Consider the following 26,930-nt stretch of genomic DNA (forward strand, 5'->3'; position numbering starts at 1 on the left):
GCTGGGATTGATGCTGTGATTTGGTGAGTGTTTATACTTACAGACAGAGAGAGTGGTCTTTTGGTTTTGTTAAGACTGGAGGAAATGTCTGGAGTTTGCACCATCCACATGCAGGCGTGATTGTTTTGAAGTGTGTGTATCCCGTATCCACAAAGCTGGGGCTGACTGAAGAGGGACTGACTGCAGACCACGTTCAGAGAGCACTGACTGCTTCTAGAACAGTACGCTCTTCAGCTGAGTCTTCTAAACCTCTGGGAGCCAACAGCTGGAGAAGCTACCTTTCGACCTTGGATTTGGGCAATTAAATGATTAGTGATGGAAACTCCAGGAGAAGTAAGTGTAGGTGTGGACTAAGCTTGTAAGAAATTTCTGTATTTTCGTATCCAGGGATGCTGTGGGGAAAGGGTCTGGGAGCGTGAGAGGAAGCAGGGAGGCAGTGCAAGCGTGTGGAGGTGGTCCAGGCAAGACCCGATGGGGCCTGGGAGATGGGAACACTGTGGGTCAGAGTCAGGATGATCTTGCTGGTGGAGTAGCTGGGTGCTGGGAGAAAGGGGGTCCGGCCTAATTCCTCCAGGCGCCAGCCATTGCAGGGACTGCTTCCTATATTTCGTCCAGGTAGGTATGAATAGCTTCATTTTGTGGCTGACACAATTGAGGCTCCGATAGGTTAAGTCATGAGCCCAAAGTCATGATCTTGCAAGTGTAGAGGCAAAAATAACCCAGTTCTTTCTGAAAGCAAAACTCCAGCCCTTCCCACTTTGCTGTTTCTTCTTTTCTCCATTGTCAGTTCGGTTCCAAGAACTCACACTGGCACTTCACTTTCACTTTCACTTCCAAGGACACACTACACGATGTTGAGGAAGCGTGAAGAAAAGGACCACGAGGTTCCCTTTGGAGCATGGACGCTGGGCTGTCTTAATCGCTGACACAGCGAGTGTTTCCCATACTCGGATTTCAAGTGTAGACAAGGAACATACATTTAGGCAACAGCAAAGGAGCAAAGGACTGCACCCCAGCCCTAGAGTGGATGGTAAGCAGCTGAGGCCACACATGCTGTTCTCATAGATGCCCTGCTCTGGCCCCCTCCGGTCCGCTGTGGAGATGAAGAGGGCCACAGATCCCATCAGATCATGCTGAACTTCACTTCTTGGCTCCAACTATGCTGGGTTAAAAATATCATGCTTGGGCTTCCCTGGTGGCGCAGCGGTTGAGAGTCCGCCTGCCCACGCAGGGGACGTGGGTTCGTGCCCCGGTCCGGGAAGATCCCACATGCCGCGGAGTGGCTAGGCCCATGAGCCATGGCCGCTGAGCCTGCGCGTCCGGAGCCTGTGCTCCGCAATGGGAGAGGCCACAGCAGTGAGAGGCCCGCGTACCGAAAAAAAACAAACAAAAAAAACCCTCTGTTAACTTTCTCAGAAAGCCTCACCTGAACTCTGTGGTTCCCTCACCTGTTCATTTCTGTCTCAGTTCGCTCTAGCTGCTGTGACAAATACCACAGACCAGCCCTTATAAACACAGACATTGATTTCTTACAGTTCTGGAGGCTGGAAGTCCAAGATCAAGGTGGCAGCAGATTTGGTATCTGATGAGGACCCACTGCCTCGTTCACAGACGGCATCTTCTCTCTGTGTCCTCACCTGGAAGAAGGGGTGAGGGGCTCTCTGGGGTCTGCATTATAAGGGCACTGATCCCATCATGGGAGCTCCACCCTCATGACCTCATTACCTCCTGACACCATCACCTTGGGGATCAGGAATCAACACAAGAATTTGGGGGGGGGGGACACAGACACTCAGTCTATAGTAGTATGTCTATGTCAGTCCCCCCAGAGTGAAAGCTCTGAGGAGCGCAGGACCACCGAACACCTCCAGAGGGTGTTATTCCCCAGAAGCCTAGGAGAGCAGTGCCCTATGGGAGTGTGAAGGCCTGCTGGGCCCCTGTCCTTAGTCCCTGGTGCAGCCTGGTTGCAACAAAGCTACTGGACATATTCAAGGATTGAACTGATTACAAAATAATTCCATTCTTGTGCTATATAATCACAATACCGTCTGGCTTAGCGAGAACAGGGTGGTTTAGGAGAAGTTGCATGTGGACTGTCGAGTTTGTTGGTGGCTCCAGCACAGGGCTTGGTAGCCCCACCTCGCAGACACACAGAGACCAGTGACAGAGAATATGGGTGGTTTAGGCGTGCGTTCCGGCTGGATAGCATTTTAATGGCTTTATAAATTGCTTTATCCCCTTTTTGTAAGAGCATTACTAATGTGAAGAGGTCAGTTACATTTTTAGTTATGTTTTATTGCATTTTAGGGGGAAATTATAACTTACTGTCGTATTTGCAAAGTTGGGTGTTTTCAAAGGTTGGGGACGACATGACTCAGAGATGTGAAGGTGACACAGGACTCAGATGCTCTACATGCTATCGCGGGAAGAGCTTCCAGCCTGCTGCGCATTTTTATCTAATCCCGGACTCCCAGACTCACCTTCTGCACAGGTGGCCTGTGGGCAGGGGCTGCAGGGGTAAAGGTGCGATGGCGTCAGCTCAGCCCTGCGATGCTCTGGGCCCTCCCAGCAGGGAGGGGTTGGGGCTGCAGGAGTGACCCACAGGCAGGACATCTTCCCTGCATCACAGGATACAGGACATGAGAGGGTCACACGCTCAGCGGGCACCAGGTTCCAAAGGGCCCAGTCTTCGAACACCTTGGTCTCATTTCTCAGCAGAAGAGTCGAATCTAACTTTTAGGGAGTATTTACCACATTCAGTCGCTGTTCCACTCACCAGGCACTTCCCATTTACACTTATGAATCCTCCCCCTGTTCTGAGGGCATTATTTCTCTTTAAAGATCAGAAACCTCTAGCTTACAGCATGGAGTAAATTCCCCCCTACCCCACACACCAAGAACAGCTGGTGAGACAAGATGTAAACCCAGGCCTGTAATTATCTGTGAGATGATGACGTCGAGGATGATAATGGACATTTACTGAGCGCTTGCTGTATACATATGACATGTAAATTGCAACAACGACTGTATGAAGTAGTACTATTATTACCCCAACTGTCCAGGTGAGGAAACTGGAGGGTCCGGGGCCCAGAATCACCAGTGTTAGTAGGTAATGTTGTCCAATTAAAGCCCACTCCCCACGCAGCCCCTGGGAGCAGACATCCCCAGAGCCACGGCACTGCCCCAACATCACACCAGGGCCCAAACCCTTGGAGGCTCCTGGGGGAGCACAGCTGGGTCTTCTCTGATCTGGGGTCAGATTTTCTATGCACTCAACGCCTGCACACAAAGGAAGTCCAGGAAACCACCTTTCAAAGCTAAGAGGGGGGATGCTGTGGGTGGAGAGCTAGTTCATCCTGCCTTCCCTGCGAGCTGGTGGAACAGAGAGGAATGAATAAGGTTGGTGGTATTTTCTTCAGAAAAATGCCTGGTGAGTCAATCTGCCTGCCCTGTCTCACTGCCCTCCAACCACACCTCGTGCAGTGCCCAGGCAGCCCTGCATTCCCACCTCAATCTCCTTTACTGTGCTCCCTTTGAGCCCTGATGCTGTCCTTGGCTGTTACAAATCCCAAAAGGATACTAAGCCTTCTGAGCTCAGTCCAAATGCTGCAGATCTGGGATCATTCCTGAGCCTCCCCTGGAAGGACATCTTCCTTTAGCCCCCAAGGCATTGCGCTGGCCTCCCACCACTTTTCCCTGCCCCTCGGATGTAGGTCATTGTTTACGTGTCTTTCCTTCTCCTGGACTGTGGATCCCCTGGTGCAAAGAGCACATCTTACTCGTCTCATCCCTCAGTGTGCCTTGAATGATAGCACAGGAACGTGTTCCATGAATGTTTGCCGAGGACGATGAAATGAAGTGTGGGAGAAGCCATTCTCTCTAGGATGGAGCAAACATGTCTTTCCTGCCCCAAGAAGGAGGTATGTTTGTAAAACTCCTTCAGCATGAATTAATGGAATTGTAATTCAGAGTTAAGACATGTCTTCCTAGAGAGATCAATCACATCAAAGTCTTGTTTTTGAATCTAGCAGGGCACAGCTTTTGCCTAAGGAGAGGCAAACTCCCCAAAAAGGAGCATCCAAGCAACTTCATTTTATTGATCTTGGATGTCACTACTGCAAAAACATTACAGCTCTCTGAAGGTTCCAATGATGGTTAGCTTTTTTTAGCAATAAAGTATTGTTAAATTAAGGTGTATACATTGTTTTTTTAGACATAATGCTATTGCACACTTAATAGACTACTGTCTAGTGTAAAAAAAACTTTTATGTGCACTGGGAAATGAAAAACTTTGTGGGACTCACTTTATTGCAACATTTGCTTTATTGCTGTGCTCTAGAACCAGACCGCAATATCTCTGAGGTCACCTATATGTATATCCTAATTTTTTTGATATACCTTCTACTCTCCCTCTCTTTCTCTTTCTCCTCATCCCAGCTCTTTCCTGCCCAGAACATCCTGTACCACTCACGATCCTGTCCTGTGAGGTCACTTGGAAGGAAGTAGGGTTTCTACATTGATGTGGAAATCTACAGGCTACAAAAAGCCCTTTATTTTGAGGGCTAGCTAGACATTTGCCACGTTATAATGTACAGTTGCTGTTTTTCTGCTGGTATCCTTTTCCCTCCTTAGACTAACCTCTTTGAGAATTCCCATGTCTTATCTTTGCATCACCCAGAGTAGAGTGACTATTCAGTCAATAGATGGATAAATTGCATTTATAGATTTTCAATGTCTCTGTGATGTATCTTTTCAATATGTAAACAACGTATAAGTTGCACATGGAATCCATTATATTCAAGTTTACAGTTTAAAATGGAAATAATTTAAGTATTAAGACATGTAAGTATGTATTTAGGAATCATTTCTTTTGCTGTTGTTTCCTTTGGTGGTTTCCTTTTAATCTTTCATACATAATAATTGCTTAGTCTCTGAGTATGATGAGACTTTGTATGCTTATCTATACCTTTCTATTTTTATCATGAATCCCACTGTAAACTCATTGCAAAACACAAAGGAATCAGGGCCAAAATGAGGCAGAATTCCGTTAAATTGGGGATAAGTGGATAATAGGAACCCAAGACCAAAATGCACTTCATGAGTTATTGTACTTATAGTGAATGATCCTCGGGCAGAGCATGGAGTGCCGGGCACAGAGCAAGCTGTCCTCCGATGGGCAGTTACAACCAGGCATTGCTGGATTTAAAATATTATATTAAGCGTGTGTGTGTGTGTGTGTGTGTGTGTGTGTGTGTGTAAATGTGTACACACATGCTGATATGTGCATTTATTTTTTCTGGAAAAATAATCAAGAAAGAGGAAAGAATAAACAGCTGTTACTTTTTTGGGTGAAGAAAACTGAATAAAGAGAAAGCTTATTTTATAGCTGTCCACTCTGCTTTAATGTTCCACATGAAGGTCATTTATTTTTCATTGCTAAAAATGTCAGCAGAAGTTTTCCTGGTGATAGAATCAATACCCACTTTTTTCTATATACATCTCGATATTAAAAATAAAAACAAGTTATTTTAAAAAAACTAAGTTATGGCGTTTTTGGACTTAGATCAATAGATAGGTATATCAAGGCAGAGAGTTTGCTTTCACGTTCCCTATATTTCTAAAAGTTTAAACCAGTAAGTTAGCACTTTGGTTGTACTTCCTAGATTGGCATCGCTATGATTCTCACTAACTTGAAGACATCTCGTTCTGTGGAGAGCAGACTCCCTTTCATGACGGTCTGAGCTGGAGGCGGATGGACTTGAGTCCTCAACGAGGGGGGCCGTGATGCCCTCTAAGTTTTCAGTGTGATTAGCCGGGTCCCACTGCTTATGCGAATCACAGGGAGGGCAAAACACTTTGCTAGGTTTCCGGCACCTTTATTACCAGGTCATGTTACAGTTTGTGTGCTAAATGCACAAAAGCTTGTAACCATTTCTGCCGTCATTCTGCACACCTATCAGCTGACAAAAGTGTGAAGGAAACAGGATGCCCAGAACACCGTCTGGTCCCCCCGGAGGCCTCTGCAAGTCAGCAGCAAGGAGGCTTTCCCAGCTATGTTTCCCTCTTACCCAGTTTAAAAGTGAAGACTGGGAGACACTCAGGAAAAAGCAGTTGTTGATGTGCTGTCTTGTTAGGAAACCCCCGCCTGCTGTTCACCTCATCTATGCTCCCAGCACTGAAAGGTCTGAAATTTTCATCTGTTTCCAATGCCCCAAATGTACCATGTCACATCGTGTCCTTCCTCAAATGAAGGTCTGCACCGGAGGGGGGATGGCTGGGAGTTTAGTTGTCTTGGAAACATGTTATCTCTTTGAAAATATAATACAGCGTTTGAGGCAGTGACGGCAACATCTTGTATTTTTCATGTCCCTCAACTTAAATTTTCTAGTGAAGCGTCTCCTCTTCTGTGAATCCTCAGCTGTGCGGCTCACCTGGATACCACATTCTAGAAAGTGAAGGGTCTCCTTGGGCCTAGATTCCTTCTTCTTTGAAAGGAACAGTTTGTGTGTGGAGTGGCTTCTCCCCTGTTTACTGCCATTCAAGACGGGATGGCTTCCCTCAGCTGTAAGGATAGGCCATGAGCCAGGGTGTTCATTCAAGACACACTTATACATCACCAAGTCAGCATCCAACCCTCACTGGGCTAATATGAGCCCTAAGATGGGTGGGGATTGGTAAAGAAGCAGGAAATATCTCTTTCCCAGATCTTGGAATTCTAAGGAGATCATCCTTTGTGTCAGATGGAGAAAACATGTCTAAAACAAAGCCAGCGTTAAATGAAGCAGAATTGCAGGATAAAAATGGAGAAACAGAGTTGCAGTGACATGCTAGAGCTCCAGGACCCGGCTGTACTAAGCGCTACCCACCCTGGACCTTCCACGTCACACGAGCCCACGTGTTCCCTTCAGTTTCATACAGACTAAGCACATTTCCTCATGGTAACTAAGACTCCTGACAAGCTCCCTATGAATTTTTTCAAACCATATGTTGTAGAAATCACATGAAAATAAGAAACTCAGCCTATTTTTACAAAGGGTTGATATCAATCATGCAAACTGCCTACTATCCACTTATCACTTCTTCCATTCATAATACAGAAAATGAATACCCTATTTTCGGAATAACTTTGAGTTCTTATAGGGTTCTTCTAATTAAATCATTATTCAGTTTAATTGAAATACCACAAGCACATTGATTTGTCAAGAAGTCAGTTCCCATTATTATAGTATTAATTTTTTAATCAGACTGATAATCTGGGCAATTAGCTTCTTTCTTTTTTGGCGGCGCTGTGCCGCTTACGTGATCTCAGTTCCCTGACCAGGGATTGAACGTGGGACACGGCAGTGAAAGCACCAAATCCTAACCACTAGACTGCCAGGGAACTCCCACGATTGGCTTCTTAAAAGCAAAAATAGAAAGTAAGTCCCTGAATTTCTGGGTTGAAGCTACCATGTTGACTATTAATCGCAGGTGGCATCTATCCACTTGGACTCATGACTTCTAGAATCTTAGGTGCCTAGTTCAGGAGTACTTCATCGGCATGCAGAGATGGACGAGTTTGCTCCACAGAAAAAGGGACACTTTCTACCCAGCCCCAGCGTATCCCTGTCGAGAGCAATGCCAGACGATGTGTCGCCAGGAAGCATCCTTTTGGTGGGAGTGGGGTGTAGGCAAGGACAGTAAAGTTCTCATAAAGCTGCCAATGAAACGGATGTGAGGGCTCAAAAGCAGAGCGTTATGTTAGCAGAGAAAAGGAAGATCTTACCTAGATAAGAGGGAAAGATCGTGGGAAGCATGTGGCAGCCCAGTTAAAAATAAAATTAAAAGAGGGACTTCCCTGGCCGTCCAGTGGTTAGGATTCCTCGCTTCCACAGCAGGGGGCGCGGGTTCCATCCCTGGTAGGGGAACTAAGATCCCACGTGTGGTGTGGCCAAAAAAAATTTAATAAAATTAATTAATTAATTAATTTAATTAAAAGGGATTAGAGGTAGATTTCCTTTATGGATTTACTTGGACATCAAAGCACAATCACCCTGACAAATAATTCACACGTGTTTCTATAGATGTAACGCAGATGCCAAGGGCAGGAAGGTGGACTGAGGGAAGAGGACATGTTTACATGTGAAATAGAGTTGGTATGTAGAGTGGACTGTCCGATACAGAGGGAAAAAAAGGAAGAGAATGCACAGCGATCTCCTTAATACTGTTGCAGCTGCAGTCTCAGATGTTTTTGAAAATATTTTAGCAGTTTTGCTATTAAGACAGAGAAAAATACTGCTACATGCAATCTTGTTTGAGTGGAATTAAGCCCCCCTTTATAAACACAATTCATTATACCAAATCCTGGGCTTCCCTGGTGGCGCAGTGGTTGAGAGTCCGCCTGCCGATGTAGGGGACACAGGTTCGTGCCCCGGTCCGGGAAGATCCCACATGCCGCGGAGCGGCTGGGCCCGTGAGCCATGGCCGCTGAGCCTGCGCGTCCGGAGCCTGTGCTCCGAAGTGGGAGAGGCCACAGCAGTGAGAGGCCCACGTACCGCAAAACAAACAAACAAACAAACAAACAAAAACATTATACCAAATCCCACGCTCAGAACTTCTTTGACACAAGAAGCCATCAGTGAACCGGGAGCTGTCACCAACTTCCCATCTTCTGGTAAAGCCAGTTAGTTTGTTCTAACACAGTATGTCCTTCCAGCAAAATATAAAATACATACACTCTTCAGAGTTCAAGAATTGCATGATTTATGCACAGCGTTTCAAAAGAGAAACTTTAATAACACTTCCAATTAGTAAATATTTTGCTTTTCCTAACTCGTTCCTAGAAGGACTGAGTTATGGATCATTCCCCAAACACTTTTTCCCATTACTTTATCCAGTTGCTGGGAACCACGTCTATTCAGAAAGTCCCTGCTGTGCATGTATGCAGAGCAGATAGAACCGGGTTATTACAAGCGCTGTTTGCATATGCTGTGTGTAGCTCCATTCTGGCAGTCTAATAATAGCAGAGTTTCAGAAGCTTAGGTATATTCTTGGAGTGACCCAATTCACTCAATCACTCCCCAGATACAATGCGAGGCTATTGAAGGGTCTGGGACCCTGGCGGATTTGAAGCCTTTGTCCGAATTTCAGGATGTCTTTGTCCCGATAACAATGGGTGACATCCCACATAATGCGGGGCCATTTGTACAACTGCCTGCCCAAACTTCCTGTTTGGAATGAGGCGGGGAGGTTTCTGAAAAGCCTGGATAGGGTAGTGAGAAAGTAAAGCAAACAATGCTGGATTTCCAGGAATTTCTCTCGAAGATGTGTGGGGACTGAGGGAAATGACAATGTCCCACGGAGCAACACACATGGTTAAAACTGAGTTTACATGTCTGTGAACTCGCCAAACTCCTGCAGAGCCAGGCCCACGACCTAACGCAGGTGGCCTGAGCCATTTCCTAAGCTCCCAGAGCACCTGCCGATTCTCTGGAGATTCCCTCAAAGACCATTATTTATCAAAACAGAAGAGAGGGTCTTCTCCAATTCTTGGAAATACCTTTTTGCAGTTTACATTAATTTGGCATGCTCTTAAGCTCTCATCCTAATTGTATTATTTCAAAAAAAAACAACAACAACGCTGAAACCTGTCAAGTGAAGGAAAGAAAGCAATATATCTTCTTAACAAATTGTAAGTGAAGAATCGTGCAGTCCTGGCATTTGCTAATGGGGCTCACACGGAGATGTCCCCTCCACACACACCCATCCTTCTCCTCCCTGCAAGCACTGAGCCCACAGAGGGGCGTGACAGGGGCTCGGGGTTCGAGCATTGGCTGGAAGGGTCTCAAGTCCCAGCTTGTCACTGATGTGCAGCCCTGAGGTCCTGAGCAACTTATATGACCTCAACAAGCCTCTGCTTCCTTCTTGCACAAGATAGTGCCTTGCACTTTGGACCAAATACATAGAGCACGTCATGGTTCTACCCACTGGAAATGGATGGAAGGGATATTTCTCCACCCAATTCTCCTTAGACTCTTGGACTGGGTTTAAGTAACAATCCCATGACATCTGAGTATTTCCAACAGAGCTTTCCAAAAGAGCTTTCAAACAATCTAAACACTTTTGAAGGGAGACGTTTATACTACAATTGTATTCGTCTCTGAGGAGGGTCTGGGTATTATATGGAGAGCAAGTAAGCCTTATCTGTGGTTTGCTGATGCAACACAAAGAGGTGAAAAAAATTATTTGGCAGTTTTCTTTTGGAAATAATACAGTTAGGATGAGTGCCTAAGAACATGCTAATGGTACAAAATATACTCTTATTTGCTAATAACTGTAACACTAGTTCATAATTATTAAGCAGTTAGAATGGGAAAGACACTGCTCTTCATTTTAGGTGTTTTGTTTTTTGGTTTTGTTTTTTTTTTGCAGTACATGGGCCTCTCACTGCCGTGGCCTCTCCCGCTGCAGAGCACAGGCTCCGGACACACAGGCCCAGCGGCCACAGCCCACAGGCCCAGCCGCTCCGCGGCATGTGGGATCTTCCCGGACCGGGGCACGAACCTGTGTCCCCTGCATCGGCAGGCGGACTCTCAACCACTGTGCTGCCAGGGAAGCCCGAGTTAGCAGACTCTTGATCTTGGACAAGAGAGGCGAGGCCGTTGGATGTGGGCTAGCAGCAGGCACTCAGATGACATTTTTTGATTATAAGGTAATTCTACATAATACTTATTTCACTGATGTGATAAGTAAGGAGTGTCACTTTGAGTGAATACATTTCTCAGCCTCACCTAGATAGAGGTGGATGCAAACCCAACTCCATCCAAAGATTTGTGGCAAGCTTCTGTGTCCTTCTTTACTCCCATTATGCCATCACGCAGTTTCAGAACCCAATAGAATAACAACGACAATCCCCTGGCGACCTTGGGCAAGTGATTTAACCTCGCTATTCCTCAAGCACCTCATCTGTAAAATGGGCTCATAATAACAGCCCCCACTGGAGTGGGTATTACGAAGACCAGATGAGCTGAGTTGATGCTTTCAAAGCTCTTCTAGCAGTGCCTGGCATATAAGTGCTCAATAATTTGTAGCCTATCCATTGATTATTAATGATCACTCCCCCATCTGTTCTGAATGGAAGTCCCATCCAGGATAAAGAAGCCCAGAATTCGAGTGCTGAGTAAATGGTGAATTGTGATACAGTCCAGGCCCCAGCCCTGAAGGAGCTGGCTGGCTATCCTACGCCGCGCAGATCATTGTCAGTCTCCCCCAGACTTAGGCTGCTTTGCATTCTTCTTACTTCCTCCTTCTTGGCTTTCTACGGAGGGAAACATGGTCAAAACCAGCTTCCGTGCATTGAAGGGCAGGCTGAGCTGCTCTGGTTGCTCAGCCCCAGAAACCTTGGCCTCCCGGTCAGCTGGTGTTTTTGTCACTTTCTCTGGACACACTAGGGTGTCTCTTCTCTTCCAACATTCGCACCTAACAAATTCTTTCTTTTCTTGGTTTTTCACTGTTAGGATTTCATCCAGAGTACATCTGTGCTCATTCCATTGGTAAAATTGTATTTTAAGATGTTCCCAGTTTGTTTTTTAAAGAACCTGTGTCATCTGGTTACTACCCGACAGGCAGCGTGCTGGGGAGAAGATACAAAGGGAAATAGGATGAAATCTTTGGTTTGCAGTTTTCCCCATCTGGAAGGGGAAACAGACATCTTCACAGACAATTGAGACAAGGTGAGTCCTGTGACTGCAAACAAATGTCCAGGAAGTGCCGAGTGGGTGGGTAGCATCATTCTAGGAGCCCCACACCCCTGACTAATGCCCATGGGCTGTTTTACTGCCGCCGCAGCACAGAGAACAGAAAGATGAAGGTCAGGGCACCTTTTCCTTTCTCCCGCATTCTCTGAGAACTCTGGGCCTTGGGCCGGGTAAGCTTGACCATGAGGAGGAGACTCAGGAGAAGGACTGGGACAGAATGACTCCCAGAAGGAGAAACCCACCAGGCAGGTGCTCAGTCCCCGCAGGACCCCTGCAGCTCCCACCCACATCTTCGCTTAGCGTCTGTGAACCTGGTGGTTGCACCACTGAAGTCCCCGCTCAGATTGTCATCTCCTGCTCACTGATCAGAAGGTGTGCAAGCCAGTAGAAGAGACAGAGAAGCTCATAAAAGTCCCCCCTACACGTGGCCACTAGCTCAAGGAAAGAAAGATGTGCCTTCTCAGGGACAGAGACAGGCACAATGTCTCAGGGACATTGTGTCCTACAATTTCACATAGTTCCCATCGCTGGCCCAGAGAGAAGAGACCAAGCTTCTGTAACTTCATCTGTAATGCCTGCCCCCCACCATCCCACCCTGACTAACCCACCAAGAACCTCCAGAGGGAAAGGGGTGAGGGGCTAGTTGGTTCTGTAGTATTGGAGGTCAGGTGGCGGAGCTAATGCTGCCCAGAGACAAAGGATTAAACCTTCACAATCAGGAGTTCGTCTTTAGTTCAGGGTTGAGCACATACACCCCATGATGTTCACACCTGATTTTAAAACTGAGTCAGGAGAGAAAATGATGCAGGGAGATGCCCATGGTGGTCCTCCCGTCAGTCTTCTGAGCCGGTCAATGTGACATTGCTCCAGGTTTGAAACAACTTGTCTGAGGTCCTAAAAGACACACAGGCTCATGATCACTTGGGGGTGTTTCTCCCTCCCTCTACAGACAGATTGTGTGCCCTGCACCATCCAGGTAAGATTTCATCAGCAAGTGGAAGGCGTGTGATGTAAAGCATGTCCACAAGGGAAGAATGGTCTTTTACTGGCAATCTGTGGGCACTCCTGAAAAATGCTCGTCTGTGATAAAATTATTAATGCTTTCACATCAGACAAAAGTTCCTTGTTCATACCCGGGGTGAATATTAGCTGTCATATTTTTTTCTGCTCAGGATTTTGATAGAACCATGCAATAATATCCAAATTATTCCATGTTTACATACGGCAGGTGTCAATCAGCGTGTGTGGAATTATGGCATTTAGGAAGAGATATTAGAAGTGGCGAAAGCATAATGAAAACTGTAGATTGAAACATAAGTTTCTTCAGCAGTTTTATGTGTCGTTGACAAAAAGGCAGGTGGGAGAAATGACTCCAAAAGCAACCCCAGACTTCACTCTCCTGTAACAATGTTCCTCTTAGGGACAAAGTGAAAGATGAATGAAGAAATCACTGGAGAATTAGCTAAAGGAAAGCATATTTACAAAACTATTGTGATTAATGCTGTGGAAATCATTTCTGAGAGTGTGAAAAATTGGGACTTGCCTGGTGGTGCAGTGGATAAGACTCCACGCTCCCAATGCAGGGGCCTGGGTTGGATCCCTGGTCAGGGAACTAGATCCCACATGCTGCAACTAGGAGTTCACATGCTGCAACTAAGGAGCCCACCTGCTGCAACCAGATAAATAAATAAATGAATAAATAGTGTGAAAACTTAATGTGAACACTCCTGTGTGGAGATACATTGGACTACGATTTTAAGTCAAGCTGAGCTTTCAAAGACAACCTAATTACCTATTTGAACAACAGGAAAAAATAGAACATGCCAAATGGCAGAGTAGGTGTTTAGCCTTTGTCTAAGGAGGCAAAATGGACTTGAGCAATTATTTAATTGAATCCACTCAATATAGCTCATTTTGACCTAAAAGAACTCTCTCCTAAATAGCAGGTTATCTGTCTTAAAATTGTCTAGATGATTGCCTCAGGTCTCCAAGTTGCTTTACTATTAATCTACACCCAAATCGATGTTTGATGGATTCTCTTTCTCAATGCGTTTACTTTAATTTAATATAAGTATTTATTGAGTACCTATTTTGTGCCTGCCACTAAGAGATGCTCTTAGATAATGACCCTTTCCTTATAAAATCTAAGATTTTTGAAGAGGTGTGCCAGCCTTCCACAGCCTGCGTCCACAGTTACCACCTCTTCCCGTTTCAAGTCCATGGCGGTCCACCTTATCTGGCCGCCTTGCCTTTGCTCATCTGGTTACAGCTTGGACCTCTATTTCTGCTTTAAACGAAGCAACATGTGCTGACATCCCCTTCCAGGCTCAGAGGAAATGTCACCCTTCACAGGGCCTTCCCTGATAGAGTCCTTCTCTGCTTAATCTTTCAGAGCAGTTTCTGAGGACAAGGTGTATTCACGTGTGTTAATACTGCCCAAGATACATTAGATTTAAAAGAAATCATAGAAGTGAGTGCAGGTTCTTTTCTGCACATAGCTGCCCAGACCCATCCTCTGCCCTCTTGCCCTGTGCAGCCCTGGGAGGTGCCAGCTTGTCATTCTGGCCACGGGAAGGGACCAGGGATGGCTGAGGAGGAGAGGGAGACACCGGGGGTTTCTTCCCTGCTTTGGTACATCGCCCATGGCAAGAGTTGGGTGATTCCAGGGGCCTTTTCTCCATGGCTCCACCATTCACTGGGCTCCTCCACTAAATCAAGACTTCCTTTGTCCCTCCTGCAGCGGGAGGAACAGCTCCCTGCCTCGGTGTCCCAGGGGGTCTCACGTGCCTCATTCTCACCCACCACCAGGAGTCACTGGACCGAGCTTCAGCTTTCCAATGTATTTTAAAGTAGTTTAAATGACATGTCATGACTTTTATCCTTTCTTAGAGATCGTTCCAAAACCAAAGACGAAATATACTTTTTTTAAAAAAAACGATAAAAATTGTAATCTTCTTATTACCATACAGGTTCATTGGATTCTCCCATAAATTCTAGATTCATGATGGGATCTTGGTGATCTCATTTTTCCTGCAACTTGAAAAGTTTTGCTATTTCGTAATCCTAGAGATTACATCATTATCACTCATGCTTATGCATCAATTATTCCCAACAGTGCTTTAAAAACATGAAAACAATGAGAAATGGAGGAATGAGGGGAGGCCTAGGAAGTAAGGCAATTGTAAGACATGCCACCATCCTTCAGCTGTCTTATTGCAGAGTCTGAAGCCCTGCACACCTTCCGTCTTCTGGCCTGCTTTAGCTCTCACTGGTCACAGCCGAGAATTCAGAATTTCTCCCCTTGCCCCTAACAGCTAAGAAGAGAAGAAGGAGGAAAGCCTTACACACTTATTAACCGGGAAACGGAAGAGACAGACGTGAGCACTCCGGACTCTAATCATGACAGTAAAATTGATGCATAAGGGAAATCTCAGATTATAAACCTTCAAAGGATGATATTCTAGATGAATTGCCTTAAACTCAAGAGTCACTGAGCGATGGATAACACATATTGGGGTAAGGGGCAGGAAGAAATTTGGGAGGGGTTGAGGGAAGTGTTCTATAAGGTGACCGTGAGCATGTTTATACTACATGTACCTATGAAAAAGTCATGTGCAATAAATTGATGAATTTTATGATATGTGAAGTATTCCGCAATAAAAGTGGAATTACTGATGCTCTATTGCCACATAATAAATTCCCCCAAACAGAGTGGCATAGAATAGCACACACTCATTATCTCACGGTTCCTTAGGGTCAGGGGTCTGGGTGCAGCTTAGCTGGACCCTCTACCGTGGAGTCTGCAGACAGCAGCAGGCAGTGGCTGGGCTGTGGTCACCGGGAAGGGGCCACTTCCAAGTGGTCGATGACATATTCCAGTGCCTTGCAGGCTGTTTGAGGAGCCCACCTCCCCCCAGTTCCTCTCCATCTTGGGGGCTTGAGTCATGGAAGCATCAACCCAAGAAGGCAAGAGACCACTCTAGCGGGACAGAAGCCATAACTCCTGTGACCTAATCATGTGATCAAGACCCCAATACCTTAGCTGGGTTCTTTCGTTAGAAGCCAGGCAACAAGTGCAGCCCACTCTGCAGAGGAAGGGATTATACAAGTTCATGAATATACTTTTTCCCGGCTTTCTTGAGGTATTATTTACATGTAACATATGTAAGGTTAAGACGTGATGATTTGATACATGTATATATTGCAAAGTGATGGACCCATAAGGTTAGTTAACACCTCCATCCCCTCATGAAATTACTTTTTTTGTTGTTGTTGTTGTTGATAATACTTAAGATCTACTCTCTTAATAACTTTCAAGAACCAACAGGAAAGATGGTATTCTGGGATGAGAATTCTCTCATTTTGGTAAAAAGATGTGTGAAAGAATTCTTTCATCTATTATGAAGTCTGTGCTCTGGAGTTTCTTTGTTACACAGAGGTTTTCTCTGTTAAAATTCATCTTATGACTTATGGTGATGTTATTTTTAGTTATGCTTTTATTCTTACTCGTCAATTATTTGTAAAACAAAATTTAAAACTTAAAATATTTAGGGCTTCCCTGGTGGCACAGTGGTTGAGAGTCTACCTGCCGATGCAGGGGACACGGGTTCGTGCCCTGGTCCGGGAAGATCCCACATGCCACGGAGCAGCTGGGCCCGTGAGCCATGGCCGCTGAGTCTGCGTATCCGGAGCCTGTGCTCTGCAACGGGAGAGGCCACAACGGTGAGAAGCCCATGTACCGCAAAAAAAAAAAAAAAAAAAAAAATTAAAATATTTAAAATAAACAACTACAAAGGATCTATTGGCCCACAGTGGTCAGTGGTGAGGGTTGTTTTTCTAGGAGTGCAGAGGTTGACTGCCTGTACCTCTGTGAGCTGTTTCTTCCCTGAGATCTTCATTTGAATCATCTAGCCTGAATTACGTTTCCTTCAAAGACCCTGAGTAATAAAAACAATGTATAGGGTTTTAACACATTTGTGGTCAGAAATAAAAATTAAAAAAACACACCCATGGGCTTCCCTCGTGGCGCAGTGGTTGAGAGTCTGCCTGCCGATGCAGGGGACACGGGTTCATGCCCCGGTCCGGGAAGATCCCACATGCCGCGGAGCGGCTAGGCCCGTGAGCCATGGCCGCTGAGCCTGCACGTCCGGAGCCTGTGCTCCGCAACAGGAGAGGCCACAACAGTGAGAGGCCCGTGTACCGCAAAAAAAAATTTTAAATTTTAAAAATAAAAATTAAAAAACGCACCCAGTTTGGAAAATACCAAAAAGAACCAGGACTTGCAGCGAGACCATCCCACCACAAGCTGCAAACGGTGGCCTAGGGAGGCTGGATGTTGGGAACAGAGCTGTCCTGCACGTTTAGTGCACTTGGCTACAGATGCCCTGAGAGAATCACTTAGGGGACTTAGACGTCATCCTTGAACACTGAACACACATTTTGGTCAACACTTATGGAGACACAAAGCATCCACACCCTCTGTCTGGAAGTGGGTATCTTTCAAAATGATGCCAGGTTTGTTGGTTTTCTCGTGTTCACCCGCTCAGCTGCCCTGGGAATGTTTTCTTGCGTAAGAAACAGGCCTTGACCTGTGAGGTGCTCTCTGGTACCCACCATTCCATCCGCTGTGCTTGGGCCAGATTCTGCCATCCCTCCTTCAGGACTCAGTCTGTACACAGGGCATGACCCACAAGTTCCTTAGAAGACTGTTTTTCATGATGACACAGATTTTAAAATAGGTGGAGAGAAAGGCAACCTGGCTCTGGAATAATCCACCTTCAGCTCTGGGTTTTGTGAGTCATTGTGGAACTCCTGATGGTGAAATCATGTTAGATCTTGAATGTTAAGGTAAATGATCTCATTTTTCAAATATGGGAGCAGTTTCTTAAACTAAGACTGCATTCCATAAAATGATCCGAGGGACCAATTAGGTAGACGGGGAGCCTAAGATGCTGTAGAATATCTGTGCAGCGATGACTTTTTAAACTGTTATTTGAAATGACTTCAGACTCACCCCCCCACCACTAATGAGCTGTGCCCGGCTGTAACCCTGACCTCCCCTCTCTGAACACCTGTTCCTTCCTCCACGTTCCCTGCAGGATCCACTTCACAAGGCTTTGTAAAGACTAAACTAGAAGACAGGTCTCTGTAGCTTGTTGCTGCTTTTCTCCCTCTCTTTTTCCTGTTCTTGCTTAAGAGAATTAGTCTCATTAAACAATATTGAAGAGGAAATTATCCCATTGTGGCCATTTCGGCCAAAGCTGACGGCTCTAAGGCTATAAAGTTCTCCTAACAATGTCTGCTTCCAAGGTATGTGGTCACTGACTCACGTCCGTCCCCACAGGGCCGCAGAAGAAGGTCCCCACTTTGCTAATTTTACAGATAAAGAAACTGAAGAGGAAAACGACTGGTAATTTGGAAACGTAGCTGTCAGTACAAAATTGAATCTATATTTGTCTAAAAGGAATTATGTGCTCTAGCTAAAAAAAAAAAAAAAAGAGAAAGAGAGAGGGAAAGAAAGAAAGGAGGGAGGGAGGGAGGAAGAAAGGAAGGAAGAAAAGGGAAGAGAGGAAAGGAAAGAGAGAGAAGAGGCAGAAAAGACAGAAATGAAAAGATATAAGGACAGTTGCAAAGGTAAGTGAGGATCCTAGCTAATAAAGATCTGTCAACAAGCTGGAGAAAATTAAGAAAATCATGTTCCTCTTTCTTTAAGCTTCTCTACTAGGGAATGGTTTATCTCCGAGAATCTCTGACTCTTTAACCTAAATTACATTGTTATATCATAATTTTCTTCAATGATATGGGCCCATCATGGGAGAAACAGATGGTAACAGCTTCAGTTTATATTCACCTGAACCCCAAACACCCTGGCTTCCACCCCACCCCTCAGAGCCTGGTGTCTCCTCCTCCTTCAACAGATTTTTCTCCCCCTACCCCATCCCACATGGCAGGTCAGCAACTTCTTGGTTCCTTGAGTCCCCTCATCCCCTTGGGCAGCTCTGCCCCAGATGCTCTTATACTTCCTCCCACCTTTCCTCTCTCTGGCATCAAGAGCTCCATAAAGCTATGGAACCTCTCAGTGTTGGACCACGTTCAACTATTATTCAGGTGGAAAAACCAGGCCATCGTTTCCATGGTATTCCACACAGAGGCTTATCTTTTCGATTCCTGCAGCAATGTGATCCTGGACTCCCTTACTCATAAAGATTTGGGGTTCCTCATTCCATTCAGAACAAATCCAAAGTCCTCCTCGGGCATCAAAGCACTAGGGATCTGCCCCTGTCTCTCTGCCCCGCCTTCTCTGCCACCTCTGCATCCATGGTCCTGCCCTCCCTGGAGCAGGCCCCCAAGCTGCACTGTCACTAAAGGGACTTGTTCATTTGAAGAAGCCTTACCTTTAAACACCTGTAAAAACTCCCAGTCCTCAGGCTTGCCCCAAATCCCTCCTCAGGAGGTCTCTTCCAATCAGAACGCCTACCTCTCCCTCATCCCTACACTGATAACCTTGATGTTTTGTTAGGAAAAGGCTGATGGACCAGAGCTGGAGCAGAGCTGTTTCCATGTGCGTCTCCCGGGTCGTTTGCTAGGAGTCCCTAGTTCACTCCCATGGGGCTGCAGACGATGCTTTGGATATGGCAGGAACCTAAGACACACTTCCCTGCCGTACTTTAACCTGATGACTCTGGATACATCCCTCCCAGCTTCAGTTTGGGGTCTGAGTTCTGGTCCATGTGCCCCATGTGTCTTATTTTCACCCAACGCTCAAGGTGCTTTATCTAATTGCATCCAAATGCCTCCATGTCATCTTTGCTCGGATGTCTAACAAAGGCTTAAAATACCGCACGTCCATAACAGAAGCCTTGATGTCTGCAGAAAATGGTACTTCCTCTTCCATCTTCCCCATTACGGCAGACAATCCACCTTCGCCCTGTCACTCAGGTCAGAAAATGAGTCACCTTTGACTGCTGTCCCCTCCCACTCCATGATCATTCCAGCCATCTACGCCGTCTTCAAAATCCATCCCCATCCTGAACACTTCCCACCGCCCCTCCCCACTCCGTCATCCCCTACCCCCACTGTAGCAGTGCCCCAACCAGAATCCCTGCTTCTGGTCCAGCCCTGCAATCTCTTCACCACACGGCAGCACCTTAAACCAAAAGCAGAGCAGGTCACCTCCACAGAGAAGCCCTCCTGCCCCTCACTCTGTGTCCTGTTATTTGGTGTTAGTGTTTTGTGTGCTTTCAACAGCAGTTATTGCTTCCAAGATTATAGACGAAGACACGGACTGTATCTGACTTACCATGGCATCCCCATCATGCAGTAATCACTTAATAAATATTCATCGACTGAATAAATGGATGTAACTCCCTCTGAACTGTGACCCACCAATCTCAGCCCCTCCCTGGATGCTGGTGGCCGGCCCTGCCTGTGGCTTTGCACATCTTTACGCTTTCTCCTGATATGATTTCCCTCTTCTTTCTAGAAATCCAATTTCTCTCCCATCCATCCAGACACAACTCCAATTCCACTTTTGAAGGAAAATCCTTCCCTGATAACACCGTGTCACAGCCATTTCCTCCTTCTCTGACACCTACTCCTCTTTATCAAAATCCCCTTATTTCTGCTCGTGAATCGTGTGCTATTTGATTTCAGTTCTCGTCCTTTTGAAGTTATCATCCACTAAGTTCGAATTATCAGTAAAAGCTGAGTCAGAGGCTGGAGCCCACTCCTCCATTCCTAAGAAATTCAGGAGAAAAATATTTACTGAGAAGGGTTATTAATTATTTTAAACTAGCATAAATCCATGCCCTGCCTTTTAAATACTCAGAAGTTAACTGGTGACTAGGGAGTTGTCATTACCAAAGTTCTCTGAAGCAGTATGATATTTTGGTCATTTAAGACCTTCTTTCGGCTTCTGTTCTGCTATGAATAGAAGACAGAGAGGAATCAGGGGAAATAAGCAAAGAAGGGACTTTCCATGAAGAGGGTTCTTAGAAAAGGCTCAGAGCCCCTCCACCCTCCCCACCCCCACTTAATGACCCCTGATAGCCCCTACATTTCGCCAACCCTGACTGGAAACCTCCCTGAAGGCCCTCATGGCTTGTTGAACGGACTTGAGCTTATGACAGTCGTACAATGTGTAGATCCCTAAACCCACAGAAAGGGTCCCACTAAAAGTTTAAAATTTCCACATTATGAACAAGTATACAAAATGCAAACATAAAAGTCAAGATGTAGTGGGAAGGAGAAATCCAAATAAATTATGTTACAAAGCTGACAAATACCACAAACTTCGCAAATTCCAGAAGAATCCATTATATTTGACTCATTAATGGCCTGACATAGCTAACATCACTCCATAAGATTTCTTGCTTATCTCTTGAATTGCCTCTTTATGGCAATGATTTTATAACATAATTTTCTAGAGGTGGTAGGAAGATAATCCAGTCTTCCTCTAGCACATGTCATCAAAACTAGTTTTTTTTTTTTTATTAGCTTTAGCTTAGAAAAGTTCTTTTCAGCTTCACAACTCCTAGTTGATAATAGCAGGTAAATATTTTACATTTCTTATCAAATTTTGGACAACCTCTATCAACATCTTTAACCTATAATCTGTAAAAATTCCAGGGCATTTTGTGTTTTCTTACAGAATAATTAATTGTACATTACCTCTCAATACTTCTGTTAGAAACTCACCTCTCCCTTTTACTGAATGACCACTTTCAGTCTGATCTGAAAAATTTTTATACCACTTACTTCTCAACGTGAGAATAATTTCTATCAATGTCACTGCTTGTTACCGATTGCTTTTGTTTCATATTCTGTTGATTTTTATCTGAATTTTCCCTCTCAGTTCTTTTGTAAATAAGTTTAAAGATAACCTTTAAATAAAGGTACCTTTTAAATTCATAAAATCAGAAGTCTGGAATTTCTGATTTGATTGAAACATTCTGAAATGGCTTTTCAAATCACTGTTAAAATGGCATATTCCCAGCCTAGCTTCCCCTCAGCCAGGTCCCAGAAATTCCTGTAGCTCACCCCACTGGCTGGCACAGCAGGGCTGCAAAGTGGAGATTCTGGAGGGGAAAGAAACAGCGTCTTAACCAGTGTGGTTGTGTCCCTTCTGAGAACCATTCTCAACATATGACCACGTGAGCTCACCCTGAAGCCTGAAACTTCTTTAGCTTCGTGGAAAATCCACATCAGCATAGATCGTCTTTCACAAAGCACAGGAAAATTTAAATGACAATTATCTGCTTCTGCTGCCTGGAGATGAAGAAGGCTAGAGAAACACCACAAGACTCTCCATTAAAATTCTAGACCCTTACAACTTTTTAAAACCTACAGCAAATCAAGCAAACGGCCACGCGGTTCATCAGTACAGGACCAACTGCATGGCGTATCAGCAGCTTTAGAAGCATCTTGCCTCCAGCACTTTCCAAATGTGCATTTCTTGTGGTTTAAAGCAAATGCATACTTCACTGGCTCACTGATTCAGCCAGTTTTTCATTCTCGGTGCCTTCCTCTGTGTCAGGCACTAGATTCCGACTGATGGAAACAATACAGGACACGCTCTCTGAGGGATCAGACTTCAGCCAGGGTGACAGGAAAGGCCACATGGACAACACCCTGTCAGAATAAGTGCCTAGAGAGCTAAGTGTGGCAAAATCACACGGACGTGGGGCCTGGAGGTGCGAGGGGGAGGGGCAGTCTTAGCCCTGGGCAAACATCTGAGCCTTCACTAGCAAAGTAAGGCAAAGGTCATCAAAGAATGACATGCGAGGCCAGGAAAACGGATAATGGCTGGGAACCTTATGGGAGGACTGACTGCATTCATAGTTAGCGTTTATTAAAATACACACTAATTGGGTAATTTGCCCAGCGTTACTTTTTTGACTCATTGAGCATACTCTGGAGTGTAATACCCTTAATCTGTGACGGTGATTGCAGTTCATTGTGAACCTAGCTACTTGGTTACCTTTTCTAGTTGGGAGATGGAAAAACAAAGCCATACACAGTCTTTCACCTCAGTTACGCCCCAAAGTAGGAAAAGCAGCAGAGAGAGAAAGAGAGAGAATGAATGATAGGAAGGTAAGAAACGAGATAAAACACGTAATGGAGAAATGAGTCAACAGTCCAGAGAGAGTGATTTGCATTGAAAGAGTTGAACAATAGCTAACAAGCATCCCCCACTGGACACCATCCCAGGCCGTTTAATTTCACTTGTCTTTAGAATGTCAGGGGGCAACAGCAAATTGTGTAACTTATATTTCCCTTTTAGAATTTTCTGTCCTAGTTGATAATTCTGAACATAGTTTCAATGGTGAACAAGAGCCTAAAGACCATTTTTTCTTTTAACAAAAATGCTATTTTTGTCTAATTCACTGCCATTATAATAACTCCCCACCAGTGAACCACTTCTCATTTAGTCTAGATCTGAATATGTGCAAATGACCTACAGCTCACTCTTCCCTACGTTTTCAAATCATTTTATGGTAATTCCTTACACACGTTGAATTTTTAGAGACAGTGAAGTCCCCATAGAAAGCCAGTGGGCCGAGGCTGGAGGCTGGGCGCTTGCTCGGCCACTTTCAAGGAGAGGGTCAAGCAAAGTAAAGAGTTGATTCCTGAGGTGGAAACACTTTCAGTTGCTGAGAGCACAATGAGATGAGATCCAGTGAAACCCAGTATTTGCCAGGCAAGAAAGGATTCTCACCAAAACCTTATTTCTCTTTGAAATATTAAGATAGAAATCAAAAAGAAGATTCAAATGGATGACCTGTTCTCTTCTGAAGGATAATTAGTTGGTATGAATTCAGTTTTCAGGAAGATGTATGCAAGCATTGATGAAGCTACCCCATTTCTATGATTCTATTCAAAACCACTGTCCCAAAATGAATCAGGTCACAAAATTGGGAGGGGGGACCACACAAATCACTTTTTCTCCTTCATTGTAAATGAATTTTGCAAAATAAATTTTTAAAATATTTGAAACTCATCCATATATGTATATATTCTATTCTAGAGAAATCCTTTTAAAAGCCTTTGGAGGATTGCCCTTCTTCATGGAGTATTCCAGACGGTCGTCTTCACAGGGACGTGATAATCCCTGGAGAGAGCAGGAACTGGGCGAAAGCACACCTTTTGTTCACTACGGTAGCAAAAATGACAATGTCAGTTAACATATCAAGTGGCATCTCTGAAATGCCAAAAGGAAGTAGAAAAGCCTTCGCCACCAGCAATTGAGGAAAAACACAGCAGAGCAGAGGGCTGGGTAGGAAACGGTCCAGGAGGAGGCTGCAGAACCCTCGGAATATGGGAGGTCCAAGGCTGCTGGATGATTTTAGCACACCACACCTGCTCCAACAGGCTGCATGGTGGACCAGGTGATGCTGGAGGGAGGTGATGCCAGAGGGAGGAACTAAGCTGGCAAGGGGCGGCAGGCTGGTGTCCTCACCGGGGTCGGAGGCTTGGAGCACAGGGCTGTTGAGAGCAAAGTAGCAGAGCTGCCTTCCCTTGGAAACCTTCAGCCTTTATGCAGAGGTAAGGATCTGGACGACCAAACAGGCCTCGAATAAACACAACCAGGGATTCCGCACGCCAACAAATAGTTCTTCTGCTTTAAGCTGGCTCAAGAGAGCCAATAACAATGAAATCAGTTTATTTTCACCTCCTGTTAGCAACCAAGTAGAGCAATCCAGAAAAAGACATGTAGACGGCAGCTTCTATCGCTTATTCCAAACCTGAAAACTGGAAGGTAACCATCTCACACCATCAAATAATGATTTGCCAGTCAAAATACACAGGATCACATATTGGAGACAGTGGGATGAGTGTTATAGAGGTTATATTAAAATTCAATCAGTCCTTTGAAAAATCATAATAGTTTCCAAACCCAGAAACCACTCACAATAGTCCTTTTTCTCTTTGCCTTATTTATTTATTTATTTATTTATTTTTGGCTGGGTTGGGTCTTCGCTGCTGCACACGGGCTTTCTCTAGTTGTGGGGAGCAGGGGCTACTCTTCATTGCAGTGCGCAGGCTTCTCATTGTGGTGGCTTCTCTTGTTGTAGAGCACGGGCTATAGGTACACAGACTTCAGCAGTTGTGGGACGTGGGCTCAGTAGTTTTGTCGCACAGCCTTAGTTGCTCCGTGGCATGTGGGATCTTCCTGGACCAGGGCTCAAACCCATGTCCCCTGCATTGGCAGGTGGATTCTTAACTCCTGCGCCACCAGGAAAGTCTCTCTTTCCCTTGTTTTAAAATTCACTGTCTTTGTCTTTTCCAGCTGTAAAGACATCCAGCTGGAAAACTCTAGTGCTCCTTTGATAATAATTAAAGATTTCAAACTGTAAAGTTCAGAACTTACCAAGGCAGCAGTATCTTCCTGTGAAGGTGGGAGACTGGAAGGCTGGAACCCTGGACTGCCTTGGGGTCCATCACTGACCAAACGTGTGGTCTTGGGCAGGCTCTTACCCCACGTGAATTTTCCATCTGTAAAGTAGAGATGATAAAATCTCCCCTTCAGAGTTGTCCTGAGATTTAAGTGAGGTCACACGCGTGAAAAGTGCATTGTAAAACAGGAAGTCCCATGTAAGTGTCACCTGCCTGACTTTGAGAGAATGACTTCTGTAAACAGGAACCTCTGTTGGGTGAGAAACAATACCACCTTGTTCTTGGGAGTAGATGGAGAGGAATCCCATGTGGCAGTGACAGGGACTAAGGGAAATCAATGCTATTAATAATACACTATTAGCCATTCAATTGGATTACCTACCTAAACTCCCAAAGCTAAGATGTTATACATAAAATACTATGTGGAGTAGAGGTTGCAAATCCAAATACCTACACGGGCCAAGAAATCACATAGAGAGAAATGCAGGCTGGGAGCAAGAAAGCACCATACTGATTGGCAGAAAGCACGTGGCCTCAGCAGAGAGCAACTGTAGGGAATGCTGGAGACTGTGGAAGAATGAGGAGAGCAGTTCCCCTAAAAAAGGCAGTGGATACTCATCTCTGGCCAATTTTGGCATCAGAGAATGTGGCTCTCATCTTGCTAGATTTCCATCATTTTCAGAAGATGGGAATCTAGGTGTGTAAATAAAATCTTCCCACTTTTTAATGTTGGCTCATATTCTCGCCCCTAAAAACACCATGTAGATCAAAACTGGGACCGGGAAACACAGGTGCCATTGGGTCTACTTGCCAGTTTGTACCCTCTGAAGGGAGAAGGCAAGAGGCAGAGAGTGGAGAGGTTGGAGGTTGAGTAGATAGCTTACTGATGTCAAAATTCACTGAAACTCACTATTACCTAATGTGGAATGTGGATGCTATCAAAGGCAGCAGCCGTAAGAAAAGTGAAAGCTGAGTCATGGCCAGGCCATTTGTGGGAAATGACTGCTGAGGTCACTGGCCTCAAGTGAAACTGACCTTTTTTATTTTTTTCCCTCCTGCCAAACATTCCAGAGACCAACATATGTGAAGATGAAACCAAAACATCCCCTCTGGCCAAAGAGCTCTTGAAAACAGAAGAGGTGGGCCTGGCGGATGGCCTAGGGACCAGGTGGGTGGGTGGTGAAGCTCATCCCAGCCAGATCAGCTGAGCCCAGGAAATTGCACCTGGCCCTTCAGAACACACTTCCAGAAAAACGTGAGGCCAAAAGGGTTCGACTCAGTGCCGAAGTTTTGACAGCACTATTTTTACGACATCTTAGATAACAAACCAAAAGGACAATGTGTACAAAAATAAATACCATCATTTAAAAAAAAAAAAAAGCAACCTCCTGGAAACAGAGATGTGCTTTGATCTTGGAAAGAAATCTTCATTAGTCTGTCTATTTGATGAGAATCTTAATTCCTCAAGCTAGTGTCTTCCAAACAACCCTGTGATCTAGAGCTGAATAAATCACAGAAGATGAATGTATCGACCTGTTTTAGTTTAAAAGTGAACATAGGACCTGGGTGTGTGCTATGTGTGCATTGTGGGGGAGGGGACGTGGTTCCAACAATTAATTAGGAGCTGTTATTTCCAGTTTTGTATTAGTTACAGATGTCTTAGGGTGTTTTTTGTATCATGATAAAAAGTATGTTTTGATTGGATCAAAATAACTGATTCAACTGAGATTACTAGTCAGGTGGTGATTTTCTTCTTACGCAGCTTTAATGAGATCAGCTATGGATGCAGCAGTGAAAAGG

At 45.0% G+C, this 26,930-nt stretch overlaps 1 long non-coding RNA gene across 1 annotated transcript in view; it reads right to left on the bottom strand.

The window, feature by feature from the left end:
- Positions 1 to 25,868, bottom strand: part of LOC111170130 (uncharacterized) — a 36,719-nt gene extending 10,851 nt beyond the window's left edge. Inside the window, exon 1 of the long non-coding RNA XR_016391935.1 lies at positions 42 to 25,868. This is a non-coding gene — a long non-coding RNA (uncharacterized LOC111170130). The remainder of the gene's footprint in view (positions 1 to 41) is intronic.
- Positions 25,869 to 26,930: the final 1,062 nt, after the last annotated feature.

The sequence above is a fragment of the Delphinapterus leucas genome, chromosome 2 (genome assembly GCF_059928025.1).
Source record: "Delphinapterus leucas isolate spDelLeu-1000000601 "Yukka" chromosome 2, BTC_Dleu_Yukka2, whole genome shotgun sequence".
Lineage (NCBI taxonomy): Eukaryota > Metazoa > Chordata > Mammalia > Artiodactyla > Monodontidae > Delphinapterus > Delphinapterus leucas.